Source organism: Raphanus sativus, chromosome 6 (genome assembly GCF_000801105.2).
Source record: "Raphanus sativus cultivar WK10039 chromosome 6, ASM80110v3, whole genome shotgun sequence".
Classification (NCBI taxonomy): Eukaryota; Viridiplantae; Streptophyta; class Magnoliopsida; order Brassicales; family Brassicaceae; genus Raphanus; species Raphanus sativus.
Genome location: NC_079516.1, coordinates 24,785,579 through 24,801,868, shown reverse-complemented (window position 1 = coordinate 24,801,868; position 16,290 = coordinate 24,785,579).

The following is a 16,290-nucleotide window of genomic DNA, read 5'->3' as shown; positions in this document are numbered from 1 at the left end:
CAACAACAGTAGCTTTCTTGCTGCGATGATACTAGTCCACACATGGGATGGGGAATCTACAGAGCAATTTCGCAAAGGCGAACTCAACCTATAATATCTGCCTCTTAGTACCCTTGCCACTAGTGAGTCTGGGAACTGAACAAGCCGCCACAACTGTTTAGCTAGAAGAGCCAGATTGAACTCATGGATCATGCAAAATCCAATGCCCCATTCTTCCCTAGGTTTGCACATCTTATCCCATGTAGCCCAGTGTATGCCTTTCTTTGGCGGATTCGAACTCCACCAGAATTGTGCAATGGCACTAGCGAGGTTCTCACAAATTTCTAGAGGGAGTAAGAAGCTAGACATCACATACGTCGGTAGAGCAAGAAGGATAGACTTGATTAACACTTCCTTTCCACCCTTGGATAACCATCTGCCAGTCCATCCATTCACTCTGTGTAATAACTTCTCCTTAAGGAATGCAAATAACTTACATTTTGACCCACTGATATCTTCTTGTATTCCTAAGTAGGATCCCATTCCACCTTCATTTTGTATGCTCAGTATATCTTTAATATGTTGACGATCACTTGCTGGTATCCTCTTTCCAAAGAACAGAGAAAATTTGTCAAAGTTTATGCATTGTCCAGATGCCTACCCATATTTCCTGACTACTTTCATATTTTCTTGCTCTCTAAAATATGACTCAACTGTATTTTACAGTATTTTATTTTTTGGTAAGTAGTATTGCAACTGTAATTGTATCCTAAGCCAATCTTTTAAAAAATAAGCTGACTATTCATTTGATGAATACAAATATCTATAACAATATATCTATATAATGGTAACCACACTATAGATAGCTACTCTTTCTTTCTAAGTGACAAGTTCAAAGTTTTAACACAGGATGTATTGCTAAATAGTTATTTTCCATTTACTGGTTTGCAATATATTTCTTTAAGTTTGGTTTGTCTTTTTTTTTTTGAACTCTATTCCACTTACAAACAGACGCGCACTAACTTGAAAAAGCCAAAAACCCTTAAAAACAAGAGTATTTGAGAAAAATACTTATTTAGGGTTTGTATATTGATTATGTAAATAATTAAATTCACAAATTTTTAAACCTGTATTTATAAATTTGATTTCTTTTCTATTTAGAAAAACATCCTTATCTTAGAAAAAATAAATTTTCTAATCCTAAAAGGTATATACCATATGAATAGATTTAAGATATTTCTAGAAGTAACATTTTTAAGGATGATGCTTAATCCAAAGAATGCTTACATTTTTACCTGTACACAGTGATACACTTCCAAAATAACAATTCTAATCAGTTGTACTTCAAGGTTCAATACTTTCTCATGAACTGTTTTTGAAAATAGTTATTATAAAGCTTATTTTCAGCAGGGCCGGCTTAAGGTATGGGGCAGAGGAGCGTGGGTCCTGGGGCCCAAACATTTTTTGACAAAAATAATATTAAAAGGGGGTCTAATTTTTTAAAAATTGTTAAGGATAAGGATCCAAAAAAATTAAGTGTCCAAAAATACATATAAAAGATATTAAATATTTTTTTTGCCCAATAGCCCACAGATACCTTGAGCCGGCCCTAATCTTCAGCTTCCATCTTATAGTACGCTAACTGAATTTAAGAGTTTTTGATGTCATAATATATGTTGACTTCCATCTAGTTTTATGATCCAAATACAGAATTGTTGTTTTCCTGTTTTCTGACTCATCACGAAGTTCAAACTATTTCACTCTCTTTATAGAAGATCTCACGTACTGAACCGTGTTACCAATTGCAACAACACTGTTACTCATCGCGTGTAAACCATCATTAACAACTAAATTGATGATATGGGCAAGACCCTGAAAATGCATACAGTCACCATCTAAAATCATTGCATCATCTCCATCGAATTGAATGCAACCTAAGTATTGGCAGGGGGTTGTCAACGGTGATATATAGTCAATACCCTTTTCTATATCCACTCATCTAAACACTCAAGAAGAACATAAATGGTTGATCTTTGAAGATCTAAATATTCTTAAAACCAATAATAGCTTTAGTAAGTGCCAACTTGTATAAATGAAATATGCAAATTTAACAAATCTATTAACTTTTTAATCAACTAATTCTATCAAGATTCAAATCCCACCAACTCTCTCTCTTACACTTAACTTGTATATGTTCCAATAGCAAACACCAACCATATCATAACTTAAATAAATTATTTACTAGTCAAATACAGTATCATACTTCTTTTGTTTCATAATGGATGAAGTTTTGGCTCTTTACACATATATTAAGAAATTTATTTATTTTCTAAAATAAATCATTAAAATATAATTTAAACTAATTTTTTTAATTATAAACAAAAATAATAATAAATAATTGTCTACATATTTTTGATAAAATTAAAGTTGCCTAGATATCTGACAACATCATCTATTGTAAAATAACAACAATCACCTAAAACATCATTTATACTGAAATGAAATCAATATTGAAACAGAGAGAATATTTTAAAAGTTTACCACGCGAGAGAAAATAATTGGTTCTAACTTTCTAATAAGGTAAGAGTATCTATCTATCTATCTATCTATCTATCTATCTATCTATCTATCTATCTATCTATCTATCTATCTATCTATCTATCTATCTATCTATCTATCTATCTATCTATCTATCTAATAAAACAGACTTTTCTCTCTTTTCCTTGCGCCATGTCATCATGGATGGAGGGGAAAATTACAACATGTGGCGTTATATGCATAACTTTGAGAAATTGCTTCTCATGGAGTTTTTAAAACTAGGTTTTCGATAGGCTCTTTGTGTTTTGTGTGTCAGCCCACATGCCATTAGTATTTTCTTGGAAAAATGATTGCTGGCTACCTGAAGTATTAGCCATCACATGGCTAACCATGCAAACTAAACAAATGTATACCTAGCTACACGAAATATATGTTATGCATGACAACATCACTCAACTTAATGATATTATGTAATTAACATCACGAGTTTATTTTCATTCATCCAAAAACTAATGTAGGTGACAGAGACCGTTTAAATATCTCGTTTCATCAATTAAAATATTATCATCCTCACTGTAATTTATGTAAAATTATATTTTAAACCGCGTTTTAAGAATTTTTTTAACAAAATTTAATTTACAAAATAAATATTTTAATATTATTTGATAAGTAATATTTTAGAATTTTTATTTTAGTGTATTTGAAAAGTATATAATTATATTATTTATATTTATATAAATTTGAAAGTCATATAAAATATTATATATTTATTTTTAATTATAAAACTTATTTAACGTCAATCTGACATTTTATTTGTTTAAAACTTATTTGATGTCAACTTAAACCAAATATTATCTTGTATATATATTGATTAATAATATACTTTTTGAGAATAAATGTAATCTAATAATACAAATCTAATATTACAGTTTTACTAAGTTTAAGTGAATGAATTTTTTGTTTATGAAAATATAAATAAAATAATTCATTAATTTAATTAATTTTGTATTAAAAATAAAAATTTAGAGTCAATATATAAATAGACATCAAATAATTTTTATAATAAAAAAATTATCAGATAAGTATATATCACATAATTAATCAAATGAATTACAGAACTATATTAAATTTTAATAATAAACAGATTAAAATAATTTTAAAAATAATCTTATATAACTTTCAAATTTAATAGGAAAAAAGTAATATAATTATATAGTTTTCAAATTCACTAAAACAAAAAGGTAAAGCACTACTAATCAAAAAATATTAAGACATATTGATTTTGTAAATTAAATTTTGTTAAAAATATTCTTACGCTTTTAAAATGTGGTTTTAAATCTAATTTTAGATAAATTACGGTCATATTGGTTATATTTTAATTGATAAGATATGATATTTAAACGGTCTTTGTCATCCACATCAGTTTTGGGATGAATGAAATTAAATTCGTGATGTTAACTACATAACATCATTAAGTTGAGGGATGTTGTCATGCATAACATATACTTTGTGTAGTTAGATATACATTAGTTTAGTTTGCATGGTTAGCCATGTGATGGCCAATACTTCATTTAGCCAACAATCATTTTTCCTATTTTCTTTATTTTTCCATGAAGTTGTAATGTGCTTGCTTTTTCAGCCGTCGAGATTAAGAAAACAACCTAACGATCCTGATTCCATTTTCAAGGCTAAGTAACGCACCAGAGTTATGTTATTATTTGACGAAAATCTACTAACCCCACGATCCCCTTTTCTATTACAGATTTATTAGGGGCAGGCCTCTGCGCAAGCGCAGCGATGTGGACAGAGGTTTTTCTTAATCTTTGATGAAGTAATCTCTTTGTAAAGACTTTTAAAAACTTGTAGAGTTGTGTTGCCAAGTTGTGGATATTTTGAGGGGGGAGGTAGGTTAATTATCAGCAAGGTTTAAGGTAGTTGTTGTAAAGTGTAGAGGACACTCGGTGTAGGAAGAGAAGCTGAGATGTGGGTGGTATTCGAGGTTGTATTTTTTGGCGCAAATTAGCTAATCAGAAGAACATTTTGATTTTGTTGGTGCTCTGCTAGTTGTTTTAGTTCATTTTTAGCGGATATATAGGTCTAACTGTTGCGAGGTTTACAATACTTGAACTACTGTGTGAGTAAGAAAGTTTTATAAAAATATTATGTTGATCTGGTTTCATTTTTCCTTCACTTGAATTGTTTTGTAAGAAATAGCGTTAGTGATGAAGCTTCTAGAGATACCATCATTACAATAAAGGAATCAGTTGGGTGGGGCTAAGTTTTGAGATTTGCGCCTACGTTCTTTAGTAAATAAGTGTTTAGTATTAAATAGATCAATATCTACAAATTAGATGCATCTATGTGCTACTAATTACGCTTTTACTTTGACCACTTACGTATAAGGATCAATAAATTTTATACAGCTTCAGAATACTTATGCTTATATATTGAATTTCATGAAGGGAACCCTAAATCGTAGTGTGTATATAATTATGACTCCTAGTCAGGTGTGCACCTTTATTTTTACTAAACCATTTGAATTGTTTTGTGTTAAACTTACCACATTGGTAACTGTCTAATTGACCCCACCAGTGTTTTTTTAAAGTTACGTATGGATTTGTAGGCGCGGGAAAAATAAAGGAAAAATAAATGGAAAGCAAATATGATGATACTCGTTAACGTTCCCAAATAAAAAAGTAAATGCTAAACAGTCGGTGATAGTTATTGAAAACAAAATGAAAACTAAGAAACTGAAAAAACATAGCAATAGTAAATTGAAAACGCAAGAAAGCTAAGTGGGGTTGACGGTTTTATGGACTTGCACCAATCAATGACGGGAGCGCTTGCGACTCTTCTCTTTCTCAGCCAAGATTGGTAGATTCGCGTCATCAACTTGCTTTGCCTTGCCGGAAGGACCACCAGTGTCTCTAGCAGATGACGGTGCTTGTTCTGTGTGGACATCTCCCCCTGGAGCCTTTTCAGCCTCATGTTTCTTTAAGAAAAATAAACGGGTTAGTATTTTTTGGCTTCTAACGTTATGAATTTAAATATGTCAGAGGAAACAACCTCGTTCAGAGGGTCAAGCAAGACATCTTCAGTGATTGCAGAGACAGTGAAGTTACGGTGGTTGGAGGTGAAATTGAAGGGTGTAACACGTATATGGAAAACGTATTGATTCCCAGCTAGTTCTTCAAAAGGCATCAAGGTAGCTCTAGACCTTCAATGCCGTTAATCTGTTTTTTTTTTTGTTAAAGATTGGTGTGTAAGATAGAATTGTAATCAAAATATGAAAACATATATAAATTGTTTATCGTAGAAACCAAACCTCCTCTAGAGCTAGTGTAGTTGCTTCCGTTTTGGTGAGTTCTGACATCTCGGTATCAAAGACCACAAACCACAAACGTTGCACTGTCTTTGCCATCTTACACGGAACCTGCATATAGTAGCATTAAGGTGTTATGATCATCTACAATTTAGAGTTTTCTTTTTGACATGTGTGCGAGCCTTTCTATTTCTCACCTGAATACACCAGTTACATTGGGTGAAACACATACTGCAGCGGAGGGAGGATGCAACATTTGCAAACGGTGCAAGCGACACAAGACCAGCCATTCTGTTGGAGGATGCGAACAATCCTAACTTTACAGAGAAAATCAGCTTCCTTGCTCTTTGCGGAAGAAACAGACGTAACATTAGAAAGACCAATTTAGTAACACATTGAGAATTTGATTTTAAAAATATGAAATAGCTATACTAACTTGGGCATTGGAGTTGGACAAGTAGGTCGTATGAAGATCACCAATTGTCACAAGTTCTTTCATTCTAATGCCTCCCATGGTTTCTACGCGTGTAAAAACCTCTCCTGCTGCATCTCCCAAGCTATTTGGTGAACAATTGTGTAACAAAAAGAATTTTAGAAGATAAATATATAATAAAAGGTAAATGTTGAGGGAAGATTTTTTAAATTTTTTTCTCAGAACTCTTTACACGAACCTCTCTGTGAATGCTTCAATGGCGTGCATGGTGGTGTCAAAGTAGGACTTGGTGGCCGAAGTGGAGTGATTAAAGTCATCATAAAAGAGGGGAAGATGGAAGGGGGGTACGAAATTAAGACTGCCATGAATACCGATGGGGAGAAACGGAGCATCTGCAACTCCTCATAAGTGAAAATGGGCTAAACCTTAGTCAAAAAAAAAAAAAAGGGCTAAACGTTACCGTAATAAATCAAATATAAGGCCAAAGCCAACTTTACACGATTTCGTATGCCAAAAATGATGGAGTATGTGGGTCCCACATATAATAAGAAGACGCTAACGTGTCGCTATATGGAGAGAGAACTATACTATAATTATATAGATAGATAGACTAGGATTTGGTCTGCCCTACGGATGGGTAATTAGCCAAAATAATTACATATATATTTAGACAAAATAATTACATATCTAAATATATAATTAATAATAGTGAGTATTTTAAAATGTTAAACTTATTTTAATTCAAAATGATATTAATATTCACCGTGCATGTTTTATTATTTTTTTTATAGATCATATTTATCTTATTATTAAATATTACCGATACATAATAGTTTCATATTTTTTAGTGTTTACTCTTAATTATGGTAGTTATGATAGTAAGTAGAATGTAGAATTTAGTATAAAACATGGATTGCATTTTCGTTTTTATACTTTTTTTCTTGACTACATCGATAATTTATTTTCCAATGTGAAATAGAATACAGACCAACTTTACAGGTTCAAATACTTCAAATTACAATTATAATACAAAATTTCAATTAAATATGTAACTAAAATATTTAAACTTACAATTATATATTTAAATATATTATTTATTTTTGCATAATTCTGTTATTGTGGCTGAATTGTTGCTTGGTCAGTTAAAAAAAAAAGAATTGTTGCTTGGTATATTTACATCTTGTTTTAAATAGTCTATCAATTTGTTTTTTGTTGAAAACTTTGAAATGTTAGTAGAAACTGTGAATTTTGTACTTGTATTAATGGTTTTTAGCGAATATTATTTTTTTATGAAAAAGTTTTCAATATTATTTATAACATTAATGTTTATATTGTAAATCAACCTTGTAATAGCTTATTGTAGATAAACTCTTGTTTTTTTTTTTTTGTTAGTAGTATTCGACTTACAAATATGGTAGTCTTGGAGACGAGCTATGTTATGGGCAATGCGTTTTTACCTTTATAGTTGAGCTATATTGATAATTTACTTGTTGTTGATTTCTATTTGGTTAATTTTATTTTATCTTTTATATGTTCATTAAATATTTTGTTCTTTAAATGCTTAATTATGATTTAATGTATCATTTTTAGATTGTCTTTCTCAAAGTATACATATATAGTATTTCTGAAAAAGATTGAAATGTAACGGATAACGTTTTTAGGAGGGCTTTAAGAGATGGATAAATCGTTTTGGTTGTTTGCTTGAATTACATGTTCGTCAAGGAGGAGAATGTCCGAAGTAGGTGTGAGGCATCCATCAATTTTTTTGTGTGTGTTTTGCTTGAAAAAAGAAAGTGAAAGTGAAAGACTTATTCACGGAAAGTAATGCAGTTTATGGAAGAACCCAACCAAAAAATCACTTACACCCATTCATGCGAAAATTATTGAATCAAAAGTCAAATTCTTATTGCTTTCATTTGCATAGATTGCCGTTTCCAAATTGGCAATGTATTTTACTTTCATAATTTTATTTTTGTTTCATATCGGACATTACTATAATTCTTGTAAAGTATAATATAATATGAATATATTATTGTGTTGTGTTTGATATGAGAATACAAGATCCATATATATAGTAGTAACATTAATATAATGTTAATACTAGATAATGATAACTTTCCTAAACGTTAATGTAAATATACTAAGAATATCTTGAGATTAACTTGATCTCCAAGTCTTTCCTTTTAGTCTTGAGGATCTTCATGGGTTTCACAGGCTTCACAATCTTGGTCCGTAAGATACACATCTTCCGGCCCAACATATCTCTAATACTCCCCGCACGACAAACATGGGATGCGACACGCAAATCTGCAATCACAAAGCAGACAACGTATGTCGTGGACACTATGTCGAGGAAAACAAATCAGTAGATTCCTTCGGGAATGAACTTCAACTTAGACAAGGAGGATGAAAACTTCAGCTCTTTTTTGGTCTTGACAATGCGAATACATCCCGTGGGCGCAACTGCAGCTCCAAAAAACAATCGTCCATGACTTGGACAGTCCATACACCGGACTAAAAAAAAAACTTGACCTAAGAATTTGAGCGGTCAACTAGAACTCCCCCGTAATGGTTAAACTATAACCAATAAATCCCAAACTATGGGAAAACAACTAACTCTGAGAATTTCTAAACTATAGAAAATCTCTAACAAAAATAACCCATGTGAAACCACAACCCTTTAACATTACTGAAAACCTCGTATTCTCTTGCACTCACCCGAACAAACAAAAAAATAAAAATAATCAGACAACTAAAAAACCAAAACCATTTAACTAAAACCAGTTGACTTTATGGAACGTAATCATGTGGTCGGCTGCGCACCATCTTCATCATCGGTATCATCATCATCTTCAACATCGCCAACACCAACGATAATGAACATCATCAAATCTTAAAACTTGCGGAAGCTTTAATTTTGATCCCTAAGAATTGACTGCTCTGATACCATGAAAAGTAAAATAGAATATGAATAATATTATTGTGTTGTGTTTAATAAGAGAATACAAGATCCATATATATAGTAGTAACATTAACATAATGTTAATACTAGATAATGATAACTTTCCTAAACGTTAATGTAAATATACTAAGAATATCTTGAGATTAACTTGATCTCCAAGTCTTTCCTTTTAGTCTTGAGGATCTTCATGGGTTTCACAGGCTTCACAATCTTGGTCCATTCCACATCTTCCGGCCCAACATATCTCTAATAATTCTACTCGAAAATCAGAGAAATACGTGATCATTCTTACTCTCAAATATATTCCTCCAACTCATGGTCCATCTTTTGATACCATATATTCTTCCAAATACAACAATTGATGGGTTGATCATCACAAAGAAATCAAACCTATTGGATTTCTAAAGACTCATGTATTACAATGCAATGAAACCTATTCATAATGTCTATCTTAAGAACTATCATGGACACTCTATCAAATGGTATCTACATATCTGTACAAAAGACTAAACCCTCAGCTTTTAGTTTACTTATTTATGTACACAACAATTAGATTAAATATTAATTTTCTCTTTGCAAGGCTAAGAAGAGATGCTCTCGGATATCTTGATGTGCAATGTTTCTTCTATGAATCATCCGCATAGTATGTTGTTCTGTTATAGTCAGCACCAGCCTATAGAAGACATAAAACGAGTTATTTTGGCATCATAATATAGATATAAAGGTGACGCAGAAGAGAAAATAAAAAGACTTTTATCTTCCCACAGAAACACGGTTTTAAACAGATGGATCATTTGCAGAGTTGATCAATATACAAAGGTGACAAAAGTACCTCAGAAACTGACTCAGATTAGCAGAGAAAATAACATTCAAATACAAAAATAAATAAGTCTTTATTATAAAACCAACAAAAGACAGAACTCTAAGAGAAGTTTCCATGGGTTTTCAAGCTCTAGTAGATGCATCAGGATTAACATCATTTACGAACTATCTTATTACTCGTGGCTGCTGCTCTATTATTGAATCTGTAGTCCAATTTTATATACATCTACTTGAATCAGTTTGATCTTGTATTTGATGAAGAATCCATGGATTGCGAGCCTCTTACGTTTTACCTTTTGACCAAAGCAGGATGTTTCCTCTTGAACAAAATCTTTATCAGTGTAGCTTCTCTCTGACTCATACGTTGCTCGACAGTGAGTCCACCTTCTTCTTCCTTTGATTTCTCTATGCTACTCATGCTACTACTTTGGCATGCCATCCCTTTATCGGTGTTGCATGTGTTTTAAAACTATCATGGGGGGGGGGATCTTACGGAAGCTTAATTTGTTTGTCCACACTGATGTTGATATTATATTCTCTCGTTGTAGCGCTAATGTAATCAAAATTCGAAACTTTTCAACTTAAAAATATAAAACTATACATTTTTCATATAAATGTCTAATGTATTATTTTCATATCTTATATTGTATGTTTACTTATAGCGCCATGTGGCTTCTTTTTGAAGTTTTTTTGTATTATGATGTGGACAATTCCTTATTATTTATTTACTATACATTTTTAAAGAGATGTTTAATTTATTCTTTTCACTTCTTAATTGTATATTTATTTATTGTTTAGTTTTTCTTATATTGTATATTTACTTATTCTAATTTTTTGCTTTTATATCAAAATTTAATATTACGATAGATTTTTAATGTAATATTTCTATTTTTTATATTTTATATTTATGTTGTGAAAACTCTGATCTTATTATTGAATCAAAGTGTTCCTTATATAGGAAATACATGGCGACATGGGCCTAAATACAATGGGCCATAAACGGGCCAAGATTACAAGTAAATATCTAATGGGCTGGACATCCATAAACATAATATTCATAACACTCCCCCTTGGATGCCAGAACCATATAGAGCTTGTAGTGTGCTTAATGTTGCCTCATTAAAACCTTACTCGGAAAACCCAGTGGGACAAAACCGAAGTGAAGGAAAAAGAGTACAACACACACTATTCCCCATGTTCTGGACCTCCGTTCTTCAAGTCTGGCGCATGGACACTTTGATGGTTTAGCTTCATGGGCGCCAAGTCTTGAACTGGTCCTTCTGTTGCCATGTCCCAAACGGATAGGTAGACTTCATAGATGTGTAGTTGGTGTAGACATGATGAAGAAGTCGGCTAACATTTCTCATGACTGAACTTGTAGTACTTTGTGCTTCTTCATCATTCTCCAAATGTGTATAACCTGTTTGAGACCTTGTATAAACCTGTAACATTTATTAAAACCAAACAATCCCTTTTCTTTTGGGTTTGGTTAGTATAAATCAATCTCAAACTTTTAATTCATTAGAAGGTAACTTAGGATATATTGATCATGTCCCATATTGTCTCATGTTCCGACATGCCAAACTTGTCTAAGTAAAGGTGTCAATGACACTTATAGCAGGGGGACGTGTATGGCTTTAGTATCAATGTCTTATGGTCTGAACATATCCATAAAACTTATCCGACCTAGTATGGCTTTTCCACATCAAGGCGCCAATCATACCAATACATTGCACTTTGGTCGGATGTGCATAAGCCTTAAAAGTACTTACATAAAGTCTTTCCTGGACCAAGGACACATGCCTTGTCCATAGCCATACCACGATCTGAATATAGTGGTTACTGGAACCAGTTTAGTCGGAACAAGATCGAACTAGGTCGGACGTGATCTTAGTTGATATGGATCTTTGGTCGTTAATCTGATGGATTCATCCTCTTATTCTCTTTTGACCATATCACATTCTATTCTCGGTACTTTGGATCATAGATCTCAATACATATTCATGGCTATCATCTCCACTATAGATCATTGTATTCTTATCACAGCCTGTCCAAGAATCAGTCGATCTAATCATCATTTCTTTAAGTATGAACACAAGGAATTTCCTTCATAATATATGCATGGACTGTTCAGGGACGTTCTTGTAGAACTCCTTTCACTAAGTATTACTTAGTCTTATCATTTACATGCATTATATGCTTCATATGCATCTGCCTTTCGTTTCAGTCCATGAATAGCTTAGGAACAAAACTATTATATGAGAATTTCTTTTCTCATCTTTCTGATACTTTTATCATTTCTTTATCCAATGATCAATCATGCTGCTTACTACATTTCTCTTTTCTTATATCCAGACCTTTATCACTTTCGGATTTGTAGTAGCATCCACCACATAGGAGTATATCTCCTTATAATCTGTTCCTTGGTCTTTGTGAGTATCCTTGTGTAATCAAGCCATTCCTTGAATGCTTTAAATAGGAATATGAACACCTTAGTCCATGTCTCACGATTTCTTTTCCTTTCCCACACAGGACCCATTTTTCACTGGTTTTATCTTATCAGATGGTGTTTCTATATATGGCCAATACACCCATCTCTTTTATAGATTCTTTGAATCTTTCTTAAACCCCCACAATTTCTTTTATTCTATGAATGCATTCTTGTATTCTCGTGGGTTCTGATCCTCGCTTATATCTTTTAAACTCAAGTGCTATTTTCTTATGCATCTTTATCTTTTGTGTATGTATGTGTCGACACTTCTTTTATAGTGTTCCATTGTGTTCCAGACATGAACTAATCGATTAGAGATTTCATTCTTACTAAGAACCTTTATTACCTTGCAGTTTGGCGTCCCAAACTACATGGTCTGGTATCTTAGATGTTCAGCTGCGCAGCCTTATCTAAATGTCTGGTATGGTTTCCCTTATGACCTCGGATATGTCATTTATTTGCACCTTTCTTTTTATTTCCGAGGTTCCTTATCTTATGGAACATATTGGTCTATCTTTAGACTCTATAGCAACTTGATTATGTCTCTTCTAGGACATTAATTTCGTGGTGCTTAAGCTGGTATGACTTAGTCATTCTTTTTCTTTTTTTTTCGGGTCTAATCTGTCTGGCATTCTTTTAGCTAGCTTTGTATGATCTTTCTTTGGACGTCTTAAATCATATTATCTGGTCCGAGGATCTTGCCAAGACAAGGATGGTTAATACCATTCCATTTCTCTTTATACTTGTACCAGCTTATTTCTTTCTCCCCCTGATGTTGGATAGTCGGATTCATCATGTAATCCGTAAACCTGGCCTTAATCTGATCACCCATATTTTGGCTCAAGGTCTCTTATAAAATCGTGGGAGGAAGACATTCTCATATCCAACATATATTCCCAATCTTATTTCATCTTCTTATGAGGTTCCATCCTAGACGGCACATATTATTGTGGTGGTCTATACATAATATCTTAGGATGGTCTATGTCTGGATCATGACCCTTTATAATTATTAGATGGGAATATCTATGCTCACTTTATATGGCCTGATGCATCTTATCTTTCATACATGTAAATCCATAATGTCTCCAAGCTTATAGACTTTGAAAGTCTGAACCTTATAGGTTATGGTCTGTTCGACCAAGCTCTTATATCTTATGGCCTGTTTGGCCAGGCTATCATATTCTGTTTGGCTATCATGTTCATGTTTTTATAGTATGGTCATGGACCACACGGGGTGTGTATTCTCCCCCTCATGAACATGCTATAAATTTGTTTGTGTAAGGACACTAAACCATTATGCCATTTCGTGATGCTTGGGACAATTGAGCCTCATGATTTTCCCTTGTGTACATGTTTCACAACGTGAGATTTCTATGGGATAACTCTTTGTGCCTTTGTAATATTAAATTTTGCATCAAGTTTGGACTAGGATGGCTAATCCGGTCATGCCATAAAGTGTTTAATTTCGTAGGTCAACCAATCTGGTTACCTAGGCCCTGTGCCTTTATCATACTGATCCTTGGCATAGTCTAGATCAGTAGAGAATGCAGGTATAGTCTCGACCATTTTCTATGGTCTTGGGCAATTTTTCTGATCTCATATATCTGAAGGAACTTTTGTTTCATTTGCCCATTGGTTCAATGCGGAAACCATTCATTTTTAAATCTTTATAACTCAATGGGTCTTTTATTGGGTGTATATAATGCCTTGGCCGAGTGACTATACTCTTATTTATAAACTCATATATACTCTTATCTATATCATAGAGTTTTGATGTCGAGATTTTTTTTTTTTTCAAGGCATCTGAAGTCTCATAATCCATCTGATCATTTTCTTTTTCATGAGTTTCATACTCTATTTGATCAGTATGGTCATGATCCATGTCATCTTCACCATCTCGGTAAGCCATGTTGGCTTCCGGATTTTTCTTCAAACTCTCTATGTAAAGCTCATACAAGTGCTTTGGAGTTTGGCAATTATTTGCCCAGTGATTACCCATACCACATTTGTGACACAGATAAGATTTTATTTAAGGTTTAAAAGACACACTTCGACCTCGACCTCGACCACAGCTAAAACCGGGTGTGGTACTACGGCCTCGTCCTCGCCCATGTGTCTTAAATGTGTCACGACCTCGTCCATAACCTTTCCCACGGCTAGGGCCGGAATGGTTGTTGTGCTGGACGAGATTACTTTCTTTCTTAGGCTCCAAAGTCAGCCTAGAAATGTCGGGTAATGATTTTGTACCGGGAGGTCTCATCTCACTGTTTCTCATTAATAACTCATTATTGGTCTCAGCCAATAGTAAACATGATATCAAATCAGTATAGGTGGTGAAACCTCTTTCTCTATACTGCTGTTGCAGTAACACATTAGAGAAAGTCTTGTTCAGTTACTTCTTCACCACATTGTTTCAACATTGAAACTATCTTAAACAGAACCGAGTTGTATTCATCCACAGACTTATAGTATTGAAATCTCAGGTTCTTCCACTCAAATTTTATCCTTTGGTAATAGCACCGTTTTATGGTGATCATATCTCCGCTGTAAGGCGGTCCAAAGTTCTAGTGGATTTTCTTTACTGGGATACTGATTTCTTTAGACTCTCATTTAGATGGTGGCTAATAACTAATATTGCCATGTATCAATCTTTCTCGTTTGGCAATATCGCCTTATGTGATTCATTCACCAAGTCCTTTTGACTTTAGGATAACCTCGGTATCCAGTGCACATTTTAAATGATTATCTCTTTAGAGATTTAGGACAGCATAATCCAAGTTGATTTTCGACATCTCATATTATATATCACTCAATCTTTATAAGAAAATCAATCATATAAATCGTGTGATCAAGCAAACAATCGAGTTAATGATTTCCTAATAAACAAGTCACACGGCTTAGATATATGTCTAAAATATAAAGTTTTTCCTTTCATAGAACGTTTCTGAAAATATAAATTTTCTGAAAATAGAAAGTTTCCTTTTATAGTAAGTTTCTAAAAATAGAAAGTTTCCTTTTATAGTAAGTTTCTAAAAATAGAAAGTTTCCTTTTCTAGAAATATTCTGAAAATATAAAGTTTTTTTTTTTTTATAGTAAGTTTTTAGGGTTTATAATAAATCGATCATAATTATGTTTTAGGAGATGATCAACTTCAAAGTTTAAAATCGATTTGATCATTCAGATCAATGATGTTTTCGAGATTCAAGAACACTTAGTGTTTTGGTTTTAATTGATTTAATCAATCTCTTATTGAATAAGGAATATTTGTGCTTCTAACAACCTAATGACCGTTTGATCTAGCAACTTAATGGGAGAACTAAACCAAATCCTAATTCCTCAAATTTATTTAGGGATTCAATTGTCCTAGGTTTTTAGGTTCATCAAATTTTAATGTTCAATCCTTTAACAAACAACCAAATTCGTTTTGATATGGTTCAAAAGGGTGTTTCAGATTTTATTTACCTTTAGATTGGAGAGAATCTGAAACTGGACCACCTAGAGAGAGGAGAGGAAAACCGCGAACGGCTTGAACATGTATCGCGAGCAAGGAACGGGCTGATCGGATCGTCCGGAACCTCTACCGGCTGTTGGATGAACTGTCGGATCGTCTGGTGGCTTATCGGGTGCTGATCAATTCGTCGGATGGTCAGTATGTGTGCTGGTCGGATGAGAATGGAAAGACAGCTAGGGTTTCCTTTAGTAAAAAGGAAATTGTCAACGCGGATTGAAACGGAGGTGGA